This window comes from Balaenoptera borealis, assembly GCF_965194805.1.
Source record: "Balaenoptera borealis genome assembly, chromosome: 9".
Taxonomy (NCBI): Eukaryota; Metazoa; Chordata; class Mammalia; order Artiodactyla; family Balaenopteridae; genus Balaenoptera; species Balaenoptera borealis.
The window spans coordinates 109567060-109586888 of record NC_138873.1 but is presented as its reverse complement, the minus strand read 5'-3'; the positions used below and the strand labels follow the sequence as shown (position 1 = coordinate 109586888).

The following is a 19829-nucleotide window of genomic DNA, read 5'->3' as shown; positions in this document are numbered from 1 at the left end:
CAGGATTGTTAAGTGGCTAATTCTCCCCAGGTGGGTGAAGTAGATGCAATGTAGTCCCCAACAAAATCAGAGCAGGAGAGAGAGAGAGAGAGTGTGTGTGGGTGTGTGTGTGTGTGTGTAAACTGATAAGCTAATTTTAAAATGTATAATTTCAATGACAAAGGCAATCTTGAAGAAGAGATGGATAAATTACCCTACCAAATCAAGACCTATTATAAAGTCATAGTATGGTATTTGTGTAGCAACAAACAGATAGACAATAGACATACAAGTGGAATAAAGACAACTTTGTGATAAAGGTGACACCGAGCGCATTGGAGAAGGGATGCTCTTTTCAATAAGCAGTGCTGGGTTAATTTAATACTCTTATTGAAAACAATGACTTTTTGGTCTCCCACTCACACCATGCATAAAAGCCAATTCCAGATGGACTGTAGATCTAAATATGAAAGATAAAACAATAAAGCTTCTCAGAAAAAACATAGAACATCTTTATGACCTTGGAGTGGGCAAAATTTCCTTTAAAAGGTTCCAAGACAACACTAACCAGAAGGGGAAAACGTGACAATTTGGAAAATAATAATATCAAGAATCTCTGTCCATCCAAAGACTTCATTAATAAAATGAAAAGACAATGTATAGGGTAGAAGATATTTGCAGCAAATATAACAAACAACTTGCACCCAGAGTATATTAAAAATTTCCTACAAATTAATGACAGACAACCCAGTAGAAAAATGAGCTGACTTGAACAAAAAGAGGATATGCAAATGACCCATTAGCAAAAAGAGTTGCTTAGCCCCATCAGTTAGCAAGTAAATGCAAATTGAAATCGCAGCTCGATGTCAAGGCACACTTACTAGATTCAGTAAAACTAAAAAGAAAAAAAAATCTAACGTTGGCAAGGATGTGGAAAAACTGCAAATAGCTGCATTAGTTTGGACACCCACTTTAGAAAGCTGTTTGGGGCATCCACTTGAACTTCATGCGTCCACGCCCTACGTCCCAGCTCTTGGCTGTCCCACAGAAACGTGTAGAACATCCCTCAAAAGATATGAGTAAGAATGTTCACTGCAGCACAATTCGTAACAGCCCCAAGTTGGGAACTACCCAAAATGCCCATTAACAGTAGGATTTATAAATTGTGGTGCATACTTACAACAGAATACCACTCAGCAGTGAGAATGAATGATCTACGACTTCACCTGAAATTATCAGTAAATCTCACAAGCATAAAATTGAATGAAATAAGCAGGACACAGAAGAGGGCATGCTATATGCTTCTATTTATACCAATTTCAAGCACAGGCACCTCTACATCTATGGTGATAACAGTCAGGATGTGGTTACCTTAGGGCATGGGGACCAATGCCTGGGAATGGGCGTGGCCTGTCCATTCTTGTCTAAGGACTGGTGACACAGGTGTGATAGCATGAAAAGTCTCCAAGCCAAAATTTATTTTTTCATTTTTCCGATTGTGTGTTATACTTCAGTGAAAAGTTTTAAAGAGTTAAACATTTAAAAATTAAAGCTGTATCACCTGATCTTAAATTGGGCAGGTAGAGCTCTTGGTCAAGCAGTCATAGGAGAAATTCTTTCTCTCAGAGCATCTTTCAACACACAGAGACAGCACACATCTTGAGGAACATTCTCTGAAACTGGCACAAACTTCCACCATCCAGAAGTTCACGTGGCAAGTTGACTTTTAAGCAAACATCCTCTTTTCTTAGAGATTCTGTTCTATTTCACAGAACGCCACTCCTCTCAAAAGCTCACTGGACTAATTCAATCCCCACTTTCCAACGTCCTGAAAGATCAGGGTGAAACAGCTGATGATGAAAGGCTTCCATCTATGGCCATGTTGCCACATGGCTTCAGCTACTATGCGTGTTTCAGGGAAGCAGTCAAGGCATCAAAATATTAATTGGCTCACCCAGGGTCCCACAGGCATCTGTCGCCACACAAGAACGGAAGGAGGTGCTGCTAGCTGGACCCTGATACCTCAAAGTAGTTCCCAGGACTGAGCTAGAAAAATGGAAACCCTCTACCACTCATGGTCAAGAATACAAATAGACTGTAAATTTGGCGTTTTTATTTTCATCTTTAGAACGGTTATTGTAATTGAATTTTTGTCTTTTCTTTGAATGAAGGAACGTTTTGTGGTTGTTAAAACTGTCTTTTAAAATTTATTTTTTAAGGAAAAAAAAAAGTTTTCAAGTTCAAACACCAGCTTGAGGGAGCTTTTATATTCAGCCCAAACTAGAAAAATCTCGACTCCTTCATATATCAAGTCACGTGTGCTAACTAGCTCGGTGTAATGCTTCTCATCTGGGAGCAGGACAGCCTCACCAGGGGGTTTGGAAACGTGTGCCCGCATTTCTTGTTGTCACAATAACTGGGAAATGCCATTCTTACGGGGCTTGGGAGAGTCTCTCTCTCTCTCTCTCTCTCTCTCTCTCACACACACACACACACACACACACACACACACACAATAATTTTGGTCAAAATAACTGTAGTTCTCCCGAAGATAAACTGACATAGTGTTAAAGAGGATTTACTTTTAGGAAAATTTGAACTCTACACAGCTTAGCGTCTTCAGTTTAACACACCTCTGCAGTGTTCTCCCTGGGATCCTGCAGGGCTAAAACAGATAAATATGTGATTTGGATGATCCTAAAAATAATCATAATTAAAGAAGAAAATTTGCCTCCAGACCAACTAGAAAAATACTCTGTGATCTTGGAGTGGCAGCCAAACATTCTGTAATGTTGAGTTCATCACCTGCTTTGGCACCAAAAAGTCAATTATGGCCTTGAAGCGCTACCTTTTTGACCCATAGAGAAAAATACACCCTATTTTAACCTCCAAGCTTCATAGGCTAAAAGTCATTTCTGCAGTTTGGTGATGCCCATCCCTCGATGATCAGACAATATCCAGGACTTCAGGTGTGGTTCAGTCTCTGGAAAACTGTGAATTCCTAGATGTACTGAAAAGCTTTCAACGCCTAGGCTAAAACATTCCTAAAACAATATGTCTTTACCACCACCTTTGACTTTTTATTACTATTGCTGGCCTGGTCGTGTGAGGGTGCTGGAGGGACCCAGCTTTCCTCCTGGGAGCTCGGATTAGACGGTGCTGGTTACCCGCAGTCAGGGCAGTGATGCTGGGCCCTCCCGCGCCCTCGTGCTACACAACGCCGCCCCCCGCCAACCCCCGTGTCTACAGAACACGCCAGCGCAGCGATACCACTGGGCAGCGGGACAGACACAGAGATGACACCCCTTCGGGAAGCTGCTCGTCTGGGGGCACCGTTCCTGCTGCACTTACCGCTAAACGTGTGCTTCCGTGAACCTCTCCACTTTCCACATAATCCACTGCAGCTACCAGGTGGGATCTGGTTAGATGTGACTGACGTTTTCTTCGCAAGCATTCACGACGTCAGTGCTGGACAACGGCAAGCATGGCCTCCGTTCTGGTATCATCAGCATCCTGAGGACCACCAACCCTCACTGACGAGCCTCTGTTCCAGAAGCCACGTTTGGGGCCAACAGCAAATACCCAGCGTCCTTGCTATGTGCCAGGGACTATTCAGGGTCCAGGCAGGGTGGTGCCAGAGATCACCCCTAACCATTCAGCCACGAGCACAAGACCCTCTGAGTCGAGTATTATTGTCCCAGTTTTTCCAGGGGAGGAAGCTGAAATGGAAAGAGTTAAGAAAATGCGGTGGTCACTGGGGTGTTTACAGGTGGTCCAGATCTCCTTCCCTTCTGTGCACAGGAAAGTAGCACTTCTCCACGTCCTCAAAGGTGGGGTGTGGCTCTGGGACCAGCTTCGGTCCGTGAAACGTGGACGGAAGTGCCAGGGAAGCATCGAGAGCCTTCAGACAATTCACCACGTTCCTCTCCCCTGTGTTGGTGAAACACTCGTCAAAGTGCAGCCTTTGTCCCCCCCAGATCCTTGAGCGACTATCGGACAGCACCGCTCTGCTGACCAGTACGGACACTCAGACAAAGGGAATTTTTGTTCCGGTAAACTCCTGAGATTTGGGTTGAGGATGGAGAGACTGTTTCCAGCCATAACACAATCTGGCCTAAATTTAATAATTTGCTTAAATAACTCGCCCCAACTCCCATAGCTTGTTTTTTTTTTAAATGGGAATTATTTATTTATTTATTTATTTATGGCTGTGTTGGGTCTTCGTTTCGGTGCGAGGGCTTTCTCTAGTTGCGGCAAGTGGGGGCCACTCTTCATCGCGGTGCGCGGGCCTCTCACTATCGTGGCCTCTCTTGTTGCGGAGCACAGGCTCCAGACTCGCAGGCTCAGTAGTTGTGGCTCACGGGCCTAGTTGCTCCGCGGCATGTGGGATCTTCCCAGACCAGGGTTCGAACCCGTGTCCCCTGCATTGGCAGGCAGATTCTCAACCACTGCGCCACCAGGGAAGCCCTCCCATAGCTTGTGGATGCCAGATTTATGTCTCGAATCCAGGTCTCTCTGACCCAGCAGTTCATGATTTTTTTCATTCATGAGCTCTCCTTTGGTATTGTAGGTCTGTAGGAACCTGAACTTAGTTCTGTCGCTTGCCTTCTAGTTTTATTATAGAAATGAAAGTGATTTTAAAGTGCAGTCTGTTGTCTGTGGTTAGTCCAAGATTACGAGCACGTGGAAGAAAATTCTCGCATTCTCTGGCCCATGTGTTTGGTCTGGAGCTTAATGCTGTGACCTGCCAGACTCTTGAGAAATGTTTCTGCCTTTCTTAATTCTGAGATTCAAGTTCTGGCAACAAACTGTCAGCAACAATGTTAGCTAAAGAATGCACATCTGTCCTGAGTGTTACTCATGTTTCTCACTTGAACTTGTAGTTTCAATGGTGCGAGCTGGTACGTGACTTCACCCTTCTTTATGTTAATAGTCACTCGAGCACTATGACTCTGTAAAGTAACACCGTCACCCATGCATGTATTGCTTTCTCTCTATATGCAATCCCCAAATTTATCCAGGTTCTCATGTTTAAATTCAGAGTTTGGGGACTTCCAAATCCACCAGCGGAGTACACTACACAGCTGAGTAGCACCGATCACCATGACAACCAACAAGCGAGAACAGCCTGAGGTTCTGAACCTCCCTCTCGAGCTCCTTCCTCTGAAGCCCAAGTGAACGGAAGACCCCAGGGACCCAGGCATTACTTGAGATCCTGAATGACTACGGGCAACAGGTGTTCATGTAAGGTGGAAAAGACAAAGAAGAAGCATCACCCTCTAAATTAACGGGGTTGACTTTTTAGAGGCTTGGGGTTTTCTCTTTCTCTTATTTGCAAAAATTGATTCTGTTTGGTTACTTTAACCCTGTAAAGTTATTTAATCACAAAATTCCTAAACCTTCATTCAATAGCTCTTTTAAACTATTTTATTTGTTTATAATCCTGCCTCATTCCATAAATGGTTAGAGAAATTATTGTGTATATGTTTAACCTTGGCAAATATCTAACTTGCAGAATGATCTATACAATGAATAGAATGTATAGTTTGTTTGTTCATTTCTTATTTTGAAATAATTGTAGATTTTTAAGAAGTTGTGAAAATAGTATGGGGTGATCCTATAACCTTTCACCCAGTTTCCCCTAATAGTTACATCTTAAAAATTATAGTGCCCTATCAAAACTAGAAAACTGACATTGGTACAATGCATGTGTTTAGTTCTCTACCATTTTATTACACGTACATAGATTCATGTAACCACCAATGCTATTAATACACAGACTATCCCATCATCACAAACATTTCTCTCTTTGTGATCACACCCACCTCCCCTCCCTCTGCCATCCTTATAACTCCTGGCAACCACTAACCTGTTCATCCTTATAATTCTGTCATTTCAAAGACATTCTATAAAGTATTTTTTTTAACATAAAAAGCTTTTTAAGTTATTTCTCCTGTTACTTAAACCATTAGAAATCTGACAGATCTCAAATACACCAAGATTATTATTCGTATTCAACAATGATGATTAGTATGCAGATTTGTCTGGGAATACCATTTTTGATCATTCTTCTATAACCTACATACATATTAAATGTTTTATATATTTTAGAGGATGAAGACTTCCTTGATGACTCAAACAGCATCAGCATTTTCTGTTGGTAATAGCAACTAGCAAATAAAGTTTAGGTAAAACTTACATGCTGTATTGGCTCTTCTAATAGGCCTGGGTCTGATCTAAGACCTCTTTACTTATTGTGAGCCTTTGGGTTGTTTAGTTATGGGAGTGGGGATTTTTTAACTTTCGTTAAAAAAACTTGATCTTCCATTTAGAACAACATGGGCATTCACTGTATTAAGCTTACATGGATGTGTATTATGTGGGGGAATTTTACAGAAGATAAATTCCTATAAAACATATTCATTGCTATCTAGGTTAGAAACAATCTTTTTATTCCCACCATATGTGATAATCCCCCAAGTTCAGTGAATAAACTGTGATTAGGTCACAGTCTCTTGTTAGGAACATATATGCAGCCAACTGGCCGAGGGACTATCATCCTGCCTGAGAAGGAGAAAAAAACACCACTGAGGTAAAATCAAAATGTCCATACATGCTGAGAAAGAGCTCATGAGAGCATGTGGCATTACCTATACCGGTGATACTCAAAATCAATGAAACAATGGTATCTATTAAAAAGAACGTGTATGAATTTTATTCTTTGAGAAATGGGCTAGGATGGGGGTAGAAAGATGGGGAAGAATGAAGACTTGGCCTATTGAAAGTGGAGATTATTTGACCCATTTATTGGAAATCAAAACTAAAAATTTTGTTTTACAACATTTTCAAATATTTGGCTACATTTTCAGGTGGCTACACATTAAAAAATATTAAATGGCTAAAGAAGAGCCATTTAATGGCTCTCAATTTCATGTTGTATTCTACCCATAATTTGTCACACATCTTAAAAAGTATTGCTTTAAGAATCACCAATTTACAGGGAAAATTTGAGTGGCCACAGGACTGTTTTCAGTCCTGACTGACTGCATTTTTATGTTCACTAAGATAAAGGCATTGTTGGAGTCGTGACTAATTTTTTTAAAGGGAGCAAGAGTGTTACAGTAGATGAATCAAAGTCCAGGTGAAATCTGAGTAAGCCAAAAAGATGCACCAGGTTGGATACAATTGAATTGAATGGATAGAAGTTCAGCCTCTGGAATCAGACAGCTAACTGAGCAAGGACTACACAGGGCATATGACTTGTCACCAGCACATGCGGAGAAGACTTAGGCTTTTCCTAACCGTTGCTTCTGTGGCCCAAAGAGCAACATGACAGTCCAAAGAAAAAAAAAACCCACAATGCAATTTACATGGTATATGGTCTAATGTTCAGACTAGGACAGCACATTATTGTCGTACTCTTATGTTGGCCAGATTTTTCCAAGACGGTGTTCCTTTCTGCAGAGGTGTAAGTAAACTAGGACGTGTCTATAACAACACAGCCATTTCTTGGTAAAGGAGATGCAAGACTAGGATGTGTTTCTGACTTCCAACGATAAAGAACTAGAACAAGGAGCAGGGTTTACACTTGAGCTTTACTTGCACGAAATTGACACAACTTGTACCAGAGCCAAAGATATACAGAAGCAGAGTTCAACATAGCATAGGAAAGAACTTTTAGCCACATTAGAGAATCCAAAGATGGAGCAGGCTCATTGGAGGCAACGAGTCCCTTATTACTGGAGATATTCAAACGGAAGTGTCAGTAGCCACTGTGGCTCTGTGTCATAGCAGTGATCCAAGGAACGGAAATGTTCTCCTCACTTCAATCCCCAAATTTTATTAAACGTGTATCAGCAATTCCTGGCACACCACTTACCAGCTTCTTGGTATCACTTAACTTCTCTGGGCCTCAGTTTCCTCCTATTCAAAGGACTGAGGGTTGACAATAACTTATAAAGCTGTTAGAGACATTAAATGAGGTTGAAGAACAATAGCAGCAGCTTGATTCCAAATCTCCCCATCACGTTCCCAAAGTAACCGTAAGATCAACAAGTACAATTAAACTAGACAGGACCCATGATTTAAGCATTGTTAGGAGATAGAGAACACTGCAACCTTCAAGTCACTTATGAGAGAAAAAAAGAAACAAATTCTAACAAAGCTTCCAATACCTGCAGCCCTTCCAGTGAGCCTGTGGGTACGGGCAGTCAGGACCAGGGAGCCAGTAGGAGGAAGTAAAACACAAAAATGGTGAACACAGGTTGGGATTTGGCAGTTCACAGCCCTGGCTACAGGGAAGGGGCTTAAAAGTGTGTAGGGCCTGAAGTGGCCACCTCAGACAGGCAGTACTTCTAGGAGAGGATTAAAGAGAGGAAGAAGAGGTTGTATTCCTTAGGCATGAAGTGGAGGAAGGAAAGAAAGAATGAAAGAAAAGGAGAAAATTAAAGATCTTGTTGAATAAGATTCATTGATTGCATCAACATTATTATTATTATGCTTATAGATTTGCAAGATCTACCATTTGGAGAAACTGCAGAAAGAGTACATGGGATCTCTCTGTATTATTTCTTATGACTTCATGTGAATCTCCAATTATCTCAAAATAAAATGTTTTATTTTAAAAAACTTATTCCAGAAAACAATACCATTTACAATCACATCAAAAAGAATAAAATACCTAGGAATTAATTTAAACAAGAAAGTAAAAGATCTGTACACTGAAAACCATACGACATTGAGGAAAGATAGAGAAGACACAAATAAATGTAAAGATATTTTATGCTCATGGACTGGGAGAATTAACATTGTTAAAATGGCCATATTACCCAAGACAATCTACAGATTCAGTGCAATCCCTATCAAAATACCAAAGGCAGTTTTCATAGAATAAGAACAAATAATTCTAAGATTTGTATGGAAACAAACAGTCCAACCTATCTTAAGAAAGAACAAAGCTGGAGGTATCGTGCTCCCTGATTTCAAACTATACTACAAAGCTGCAGTAATGAAAACAGTATGGTGCTTGCACAAAAAAAGACACATATATCAATGGATCAGAAGAGAGAGCCCAGAAATGAACCCACACTTATATGGGCAATTAATCTATGACAAAGAATGCAAGACTACACAATGGGGAAAAAGACAGCCTCTTCAGTAAATGGTGTTGGGAAAACTGGACAGCTAAGGCAAAAGAATCATACTGGACTACTTTCTCACACCATATAAAAAAATAAACTCAAAATGGATTAACAACTTATATTAATCCATAAAACTCCTAGAAGAAAACATAGGCAGTACATCATTTGACACGGGTCTTAGCATAATTTTTTTGGATATGTCTCCTCAGGCAAGGGGAAAGAAAGCAAAAACAACTGGGACTACATCAAACTAAAAAGCTTTTTCAAAGGAAAAGAAACTATCACCCAAACGAAAAGGCCACCTACTGAATGGGAGAAGATATTTGCAAATGATATACCTGATAAAAGGTTAATACAAAAAATATACAAAGAACACATACAACTCAATAGAAGAACAACAAAGAACCCAATTAAAAAATGGGCAGAGGGCCTGAATAGACATTTTTCCAAAGAAGACATACAGATGGTCAACAGGTACATGAAATCTGCTCAACATCACTAATCATCAGGGAAATGCAAATCAAAACCAGAATGAGATATCACCTCACAACTATTCGAATGGCTATTATCCAAAAAAGAACAGATAACAAGTGTTGATGAGGATGTGGAGAAAAGGGAACCCTCATGCATTGTTGGTGAGACAGTAAATTGGTACCGCTACTATGGAAAACAGTATGGAGGATCCTCAAAAAATTAAAAAGAGAACTACCATACAATCCAGCAATTCCACTCCTGAGTTTATCTGAAGAAAACAAAAACACTAATTCAAAAAGGTATATGTACCCTTATGTTTATTGTAGCATTACTTAACAATAGCCAAGATATGGAAACAACCTAATTGCCCATCGATAGATGAATGGATAAAGAAGATGTAACATATATATAATGGAATATTTCTCAGCCATAAAAAGAATGAAAGCTTGCCATTTATGACAACATGGATGAACCTTGAGGCCATTATGCTAGGTGGAATAAGTCAAACATATAAAGACAAATACTATATGATATCACTCATATTTGGAAACTAAAAAACAAAAGAAACAAATAAACAAAACAGAAACAGAGTCATAGATACAGAGAACAAACAGGTGTTTGCCAGTGGGGAGGTGGGCGAGAGAAGAAGAGAAATAGGTGAGGGAGATTAAGAGCAACAAACTTCCTGTTACAATAGATGAGTCACTGGGATGAAACAGACAGTGTGGGAATATAGTCAATAATTATGTAATATCTTTGTATGGTGACAGATGGTAAATAAACTTATCGTGGTGATCATTTTGTAGTGCATAGAAATATCAGATCACTGTGTTGTGCACCAGGAACTAACATAATGCTGTAGGTCAATTATACTTCAAAAACAAACAAATAAACCAAAACAAACTCATAGAAAAAGAGATCAGATGTGTGGTTACCAGGGGTGGGGGATGGGCAGAGGGGGAGTTGGATGAAGGTGGTCAAAAGGTACAAACTTCCAGTTATAAGACAAATAAGCACTAGGGACGTAATGTACAACATGATTAATATAATTAACACTGCTCTATGTTATACGTGAAAGTTGTTAAGACAGTAAATCCTAGGAGTTCTCATCGCAAGGAAAATATTTTTTCTTTTTCTTTCTGTCTATGTGAGATGATGGATGTTCACTAAACTTATTGTGGGAATCATTTCATGATTATGTAAGTCAAATCATTATGTTGTACATCTTAAACTTATACAATGCTGCATGTCAATTATATCTCAATAAAACTGAAAGGAGAAAATTTTAAATAATAAAGTAAAAAAAGAAATTAATGAGTAGAGAACACAAAAACAGTAGGTCATATTAAAGTCCTTGTTCCTTGGAAAAATAAACAAAAATAAACAAACCACTAGAAAATTGGGTGAAATCACAAAGTATACAAAATAAGAAATTACAGGTTGGAGACAGCCTCTTCAATAAGTGATGCTGGGGAAACTGGACAGCTACATGTAAAAGAATGAAATTAGAACGCTTCCTAACACCATACGCAAAAATAAACTCAAAACGGATTAAAGACCTAAATGTAAGGCCAGACACTATAAAACTCTTGGAAGAAAACATAGGCAGAACACTCTATGACATAAATCACAGCAAGATCCTTTTTGACCCATCTCCTAGAGTAATGGAAATAAAAACAAAAATAAACAAACAGGACCTAATGAAACTTAAAAGCTTTTGCACAGCAAAGAAAACCATAAACAAGACGAAACGACAACCCTCAGAATGGGAGAAAATATTTGCAAACGAAGCAACTGAAAAAGGATTAATCTACAAAATATACAAGCAGCTCATGCAGCTCAATATCAAAAAAACAAACAACCCAATCCAAAAATGGGCAGAAGAGCTAAATAGACATTTATCCAAAGAAGACAGATTGCCAACAAACACATGAAAAAGTGTTCAACATCACTAATCATTAGAGAAATGCAATCAAAACCACAATGAGGTATCACCTCACACCAGTTAGAATGGCCATCATTAAAAAATCTACAAACAATAAGTGCTGGAGAGGGTGTTGAGAAAAGGGATTCCTCCTTCACTGTTGGTGGGGATATAAATTGATAGAGCCACTATGGAGAACAGTATGAAGATTCCTTAAAAAACTAAAAATAGAACTACCATATGACCCAGCAATCCCACTACTGGGCATATACCTTGAGAAAACCATAATTCAAAAAGATACATGTACCACAATATTCATTGCAGCACTATTTACAATAGCCAGGATGTGGAAGCAACCTAAATGTCCATCAACAGATGAATGGATAAAGAAGATGTGGCACATATATACAATGGAATATTACTCAGCCATAAAAGGAATGAAATTGAGTTATTTGTAGTGAGGTGGATGGACCTAGAGTCTGTCACACAGAGTGAAGTCAGAAAGAGAAAAACAAATACCATATGCTAACGCATATATATGGAATCTAAAAACATGCTAATGATGAACCTAGTGGCAGGGCAGGAATAAAGACACAGACATAGAGAACGGGCTTGAGGACACGAGAGGGGGAAGGGGAAGCTGGGACAAAGTGAGAGAGTAGCATGGACATATATACACTACCAAATGTAAAATAGATAGCTAGTGGGAAGCAGCTGCATAGCACAGGGAGATCAGCTCAATGCTTTGTGATGACCAGAGGGGTGAGATAAGGAGGGTGGGAGGGAGACGCAAGAGGGAGGGGATACGGGGATATTTGTATACATATAGGTGATTCACTTTGTTGTACAACAGAAACTAACACAACACTGTAAAGCAATTATACTCCAATGAAGATGTAAAAAATAAAAAAACGAAATTACAAGTTGGGAATAATTATGATCAAAAAAAATTTTTTAAGGCATTAACAATTACTTTTGCATATCCTTATGCAAATAAATATGAAAACCTAGAGGAAATGGATAATTTCTTAGGCAAATACAGTGTACCAAAACTGACCCCAGTAGAGATAGAAAACTTACACCAAATTTTATAGAAATAGAAAAATATTTCCAGCGACCCCATATGATAGCATCAGGCACAGCTGAGCACACAAGAGAATTCTACCAAACCTTTAGAGACCAGACAATCCCAATGCTATATAAATTGTCTCAGATGATAAGAAATCAAGAATAACTTTCAACTTTTTTTGTGTGAAGCAAGTATAACATCGATATCTAAACCTGATAAAGATAGCACAAAAAAATTATAGACCAGTATCATTTGTGGAGATTTATATTAAAAATTTTAAACAAAATAGTAGTGAACTGACTCAGACAATACATTAAGTATTAAGACACCATAACCAAATAAGGTTTATACTGGGAGTGCAAAGGTGGTCAATATTAGGAAACAAATTAGTATAGTTTTTATATTTATATTTTAAAAACTATGAAGAAAATGGTATGAATTTCTTTAGAGGTGTTGAAAATTGACTTTGGCAAAATTCAATACTCATTCCTAGTAAAAACTTCTAGGAAAATAGTAATGAATGGATATTTCCTTACTTAATGGAGAAACACTAGAGGCATTCCAACTCACGTCAGTAACAAGTTTAGGAAGCCCACTATCTCCACTGGTATCCAGCATTTTTAGTGGTGATAGTCAATGGAATTAGACAACCAGAGGAACAGGAGTAGTAAGAAATAAATCTCACTAACAACAAACTAGCAGAAAGAGAAATTAGGGAAACAATCCCACTTGCCATCACAACAAAAAGAATAAAATACCTAGGAATAAACCTACCTGAGGAGGTAAAAGAACTGTACTCTGAAAACTATAAGACACTGATTAAATAAACTGAAGTCAACACAAACAGATGAAAAGATATACCATGTTCTCAGATAGGAAGAATCAATATTGTTAAAATGACCGTACTACCCAAGGCAATCTACAGATTTAATGCAATCCCTATCAAATTACAAATGGCATTTTTCTCAGAACTAGAATAAAAAATGTTTAAAATTTGTATGGAAACACAAAAGACCCCGAATAGCCAAAGCAATCTTGAGAAAGAACAGAGCTGGAGGAATCAGGCTCCCTGACTGCAGACTATACTACAAAGCTACAGTAATCAAGACAGTATGGTACTGACACAAAAACAGAAATATAGATCAATGGAACAGGATAGAAAGCCCAGGGATAAACCCACGCACATATGGTCACCTTATTTTTGACAAAGGAGGCAAGAATATACAATGGAGAAAAGACAACCTCTTCAATAAGTGGTGCTGGGAAAACTGGACAGCTAAATGTAAAAGAATGAAATTTTAGAACACTCCCTAACACCATACACAAATATAAACTCAAAATGGATTACAGACCTAAATGTAAGGCATTTAGGCATAAATCCTAAATGGATTTACAGACACTATAAAACTCGTAGAGGAAAACATAGGCAGAACACTCTATGACATAAATCACAGCGAGATCCTTTTTGACCCACCTCCTAGAGAAATGGAAATAAAAACAAAAATAAACAAATGGGACCTAATTAAACTTAAAAGCTTCTGCATAGCAAAGGAAACCACAAACAAAATGAAAAGACAAACTACAGAATGGGAGAAAATACTTGCGAATGATGCAACCGATAAGGGATTAATTTCCAAAATATACAAAAAGCTCATATAGCTCAATATCAAAAAAAACAAAACAAACAAACAAAAAAAAAACAGCCCAATCAAAAAATGGGCAGAAGATCTAAAGAGACATTTCTCCAGAGAAGACATACAGATGGCCAACAAGCAAATGAAATGATGCTCAACATTGCTAATTATTAGAGAAATGCAAATCAAAACTATAATGAGGTATCACCTCACACTGGTCAGAATGGCCATCATCAAAAAAATCTACAAACAGTAGATGCTGCAGAGGGTGTGGAGAAAAGGGAACCCTCCTACACTGTTGGTGGGAATGTAAATTGGAGCAGCCATCATGGAGAACAGTATGGAGGTTCCTTAAAAAACTAAAAATAGAACTACCATATGACCCAGCAATCCCACTCCTGGGCATATACAGAGACAGAACTATAACTCAAAAAGATACTTGCACCCCAATGTTCATTGCAGCACTATTTACAATAGCCAGAACATGGAAGCAACCTAAATATCCATCAACAGATGAATGGATAAAGAAGATGTGGTACATTTATAAAACGGAATACTACTCAGCCATAAAAAAATGAAAAAATGCCATTTGCAGCAACATGGATGGACCTAGAGACTATCATACTAAGTGAAGTAAGCCAGACAGAGAAAGACGAATATCATATGCTATCACTTATATGTGAAATCTAAAAATATGATACAAATGAATTTATTTACAAAACAGAAACAGACCCACAGACATAGAAAAAAAGCTTATGGTTACCAAAGGGGAAAGGGGGAGAGGGATAAATTAGGGGTTTGGGATTAAAATATACTCACTCTTATATATAAAACAGATAATCAACAAGGAACTACTATATAGCACAGGAACTATACTCAATAGCTTGTAATAACCTATAGTGAAAAATAATCCAAAAAAGAACATATAGATAGATAGATAGATAGATAGATAGATAGATAGATAGATATATGAATCACTTTGAATTTATACCTGAAACTATCAGAACATTGTAAATAAACTATATTTCAATAAAAAATTTTTTAAATAAAATAAACTTTCTTTAGAATAAAAAGAAATCTATCTCTATTTGCAGATGACATGATAGTATGCATGGAAAATCCTGTAGAATGAGTGATAAAATGAACTCAAACAATAAAGGAATTAGTAAGGTAGTAGGATATAAAATTAATATGTAAAAATCAGTAGCATTCATATACACAAATAATAACCAGCTAGAAGATATAATTAATGAACAAAACCATTCACAAGGTAACAAAAAAGATAAAATTTTAGGATCAAACTTCATAAGAAATGCTCAGAACTTATATGAAGAAAACTGTAAAACACTTTAAAACACTTCTGTAAGACACACACAAAAAAATGGAAAGACATTTCTTATTCTTTATTAGCGTGTCTCAGCATCATCAAGATGTCGGGTCTCCCTAAGTTAATTTAAGAATATAATCTGATTCCAATAACAATTCCAACAGGCTTTTTTATAAACCTAGATACACTGGTCTTAAATTTCATACGCAAAATAAACACAACAGGGTCAGAGAGATGCAGGGGAAGAGGGAGCAGAGGAGAGCTGAGATGGAAGGGGAGGGCTGAGAGATTCAAAGCATGACAATGGCTTTGCTGCCATCGCTGTCTTGAGGATGGAGAAGGGGGTTACTGGAGAAGGAACAGAGAGAGATCTTAGCAGCAGAGAACCACCACCAGCCTACGGCCAGCAAGGAGGTGAGGAGCTCAGTCCTGCGACCACCTGCAACTAAGTCCTATAAACAGAATGGATGGTCTTGGAAGCCATTTCATGCACAGAGCCTCCAAAAAAGAATGCAGACTTGGTGTCATCTTGATGTCAACCTTGAGAAACCAGGGCAGAGGACAAGCCAAGCCAACCAAAGGTCTGACCTACAGAAACATGCAAATATTATATGCAGACCAGCATGAAGAAAATGACAAAGTCTGCTGAGGAACATGAAATGAAATGAACAAATGTGGTTAGTTTGGGACAAAAAATTTTATTAAATTACACTAAAGTTAATCTATTATAAAGCATAGGTAAGAATAGTCGAGAAGATTTAGAAAGAAGTATACTGTGGGAGACTTGCCTTACCCAGATATTGAAATTTTTTTAAAGCTATGATAATTAAAATGCAATAGTACTATCTCAAAAATAGACAAATATAATAATGAAATAGAAAAGAAAGCCTGCATACAAAATTGTGTGTATGATAAAGATCATTATAAAGCAATAGAGAAAGAATAAATTACCTAATAAATAGTACTAGAACAATTGGTTAACAGAAAAAAAAAAGGTAGCTCATATTGTATAGCAAAATAAATTCTAGCTGGATTAGAGAGTTGAATATTTTTTAAAAGCCAAATAGGTGAATATTTATATGATCTGAAGGTGAGAGGAAACCTTCCAAGAATTAAGTCATTTTTAAAAATCCACAAGATAAAAGACCAATATAAAGATAATTAAGACCTTACATATAAAAATGTGCCAAAAATATGAAAAATAATAATTGGATGAAACATCCACAAAACTCATGACAGTGAGGGTATAAATAGTCATAATACGTGAAACATTTTAATAGAAAAACAGGAAAATATATCAAAGGATAGTTGACAAAAGAGGACATAAAAATGACTGGTAAAATGCTGAAAAGTTTCAACAGCAAAAATTATCACGAAAGTTTCTAAAACGAAAGTGCTCTATCATTGAGGGTAATCTCTTCTGACTGAAAAGTTAAGCCTTCATGAGATGGTCTGTTGGCTTATCATAGCCACAGGAAATTGAGTGAAGTGATATGATATGTCTCTTGAGATACATTTTTTAAAGCTTTGGACTATGTCAGTGGAGTATAAAATTCTATTAATCAACAATTATATGTGATTGGCCTTGAGATTACAAAACTTTTTCCAGAATTAATGGAAAGAATGGCTGCCTTTTAGGAAATCCTATTGGGAATATAATTTTTAATGTTAATTTATGCCAGAAACAAAAGAAACTGTACTATGATGATGAACATAAGATTTATAGGATCCAGAATTTTAAGACCTAATGGACCCTCATGGACCACTGAGGTCAGCAGTTATGATCTTCTGAATCATAGATGTGAAGCAGGTGAAATTGACCTTAGTTTAGCTTATTGTAATGTAAATTAATGTGAATTACCATGATGAAATCAAGGTTGGTTAGTCTTTGGCCTTCTCTGGGGCTCTTCAGTATAGATCCAAACCCAAGGCAGAAGCAGTGGACTACAATTGTCTTGAGTTTATTTTAGGGCCATAGATATACAATTGAGGGTTCTATTAATCCAAAGAGTGTTGAGCTAAAAGGTTGTTTTCAATTGCAAATTCCACATCTATGAAGCAGAACACAGTGGTGGCCTGGTTTTCCTTTCCCTGGGTAGGGTGAGGGATTGGTGAGAGATGAAGAGTTGGAGGAATGAGGAAATATTAGGAATAAGGCAATAAAATAAACTTTTTCAAGGAGGTATTACACTGAAATCATTTTCTTCTATACTCAACTCCTATAGACATTAAATAGGTGAAGTATTTTTCACAGTCAGGAATAAAATGGTTATTACTCTCCCTTGTTTGCAAAAGCAGTTCCCACAATCCAAGATTAGTATGACTTATTAATGATGATATAGTGAAAGCCACCTTTGTGTTGATGAAATGTTTAGTTTTATTAAAAACTAACACAGGGTTGTAGGTCAATTATACTTCAGAAACAAACAAAAACAAACAAACATACAAACTCTAAGGAAACGACATTAAGTTTGTGGTCACCGGAGGCGGGGTATGGGGAGATGGAAAATTGGATGAAGGGGGTGAAAAGGTGCAAACTTCCAGTTATAAGATAAATAAGTACTAGGGATGTCATGTACAACATGATACATATAATGAACACTGCTGTGTGTTACGTATGAAAGTGATTATGAGATTAACTCCTAAGAGTTCTCCTCACAAGGGAAAATTTTTTCTTTTTATTTAACGTTGTATCTGTATGGGATGATGGGTGCCCACTAAATTTAGCGTGTTCATGATTTCATGATGCGTGTAAGTCAGATCATTATGCAGTGCACCTTAATCTCATACAGTGCTGTGTGTCAATTATATCTCAATAAAACTGGAAGGAAAAAATAAATAATCTCCCTCAGTTTAAAAAAAAAAGAAGAGTGGTCCAACCTCTAGGGAGGAGAATTTGAGATTGTCTACTCAACTATATGTAGCCAAACCTCAACACAGAATTCCCTCCATGAATTTATCCTGAATACGTATCCCCAACAATATGAAAACATGTACTGCCCACACAAAGTTACTCAGAGAATGTTGTTCGTCACTGTCTAAGCGTAGGAAGCCGATTGAATAAACCATGGTACCTACACACAATGGAGTGCCATGCGGGGAGGAGAGAGAGGAGGAACAGAGAATCTAATAATTTATAAACACAACATTCCACTGTGTACCCTCAGTCTTGGGGTAGAGGGGGAGAGAGAACGTCAAACAAATCCCAAATTCTTCTGAGTAGGTTGTTTATAGTAATGGCATGTGCAAAGCAATTCTGGAAGCGTTGAACAAAGGAGTAAGTGCGTTGATGTTGAAGCTAGAGTTTTCACTACGGAAAGAAGGACATACAAATATGGGATGCTGGGATGCAGAAGAGAACCCTTTGGGAGCAGGTTAGAACTGGGGGTATTGGTATGAACTCAAGACTTCATATATACCTATGTACACGTATATTTACATGCACTGACATGCATATGTATGTGAGGATACTGGTATGCAGGTATATGTACAGATAGATGATAGATAGATAGATTTTGATTTAGATTTAGATTTCTTATCTCTCTTTAATGAAAAGAGACAAAGAGCAAAGACCAGAGTAACAAACCTAGCACCCAGACCTTGGTCCCCACTCAAAGGAGCTAAGGCTCCCAGGAGAAATCACTGACTCCAGGCCTGGCTCCTAAGGGGAGAGCCTGCCTGGGACACCCACACTTGTGCTCCTCTGTTCTCCAAATCCTACGATTTCTTCCATCTACCATTGATAGAATTTTCGGTCCACCTTCTTGGACTGCCATGAAGTTTATAACAATCCTCAGGACCTTAAAGAACTTGCGCCAATCCCAAATTGTCGCTGATTTTTATTCTGTGTTCCTGCAAACATTTCTTTAAAGGTTGTATCAAACTTGGATGTTAATTGGCATCATGGTAAGCTTCCCTTATTTGCCCCTGATCCCACATCTCTATGCCCACACGATTTGTCTGACATGATGGGTCTAAAAGTCTCACCAGAATACAAGGGTTGGAAAGATCGGCCACAGCAAGTTAAACACATTAGATTGCAGAAGGCATTCAGTAGAGTATGGATTTTTTTTTTTTTTTAAGGGGAAAAAAGAAACACCTCATTGGCTGAGAGGGTTTGCAGTGCTCAAAACTTGTTGACTGAGGATGTACCCACAGGCCCACCGGCTGACAACACAGCTGTGAGAGCCTGGGGGAAGGTACATCAGAGACTAATCGCATCATCATAAAGCAGCCCTTTATCATGTCTCAGGTACCCGCCCAGCACACTTACCACCAGTAG

At 38.1% G+C, this 19829-nt stretch overlaps 1 long non-coding RNA gene across 1 annotated transcript in view; it reads left to right on the top strand.

The window, feature by feature from the left end:
- LOC309634721 overlaps positions 1 to 6681 on the top strand; it is a 42274-nt gene extending 35593 nt beyond the window's left edge. The window contains exon 2 of the long non-coding RNA XR_014248367.1: positions 5021 to 6681. This is a non-coding gene — a long non-coding RNA (uncharacterized lncRNA). The remainder of the gene's footprint in view (positions 1 to 5020) is intronic.
- Positions 6682 to 19829: the final 13148 nt, after the last annotated feature.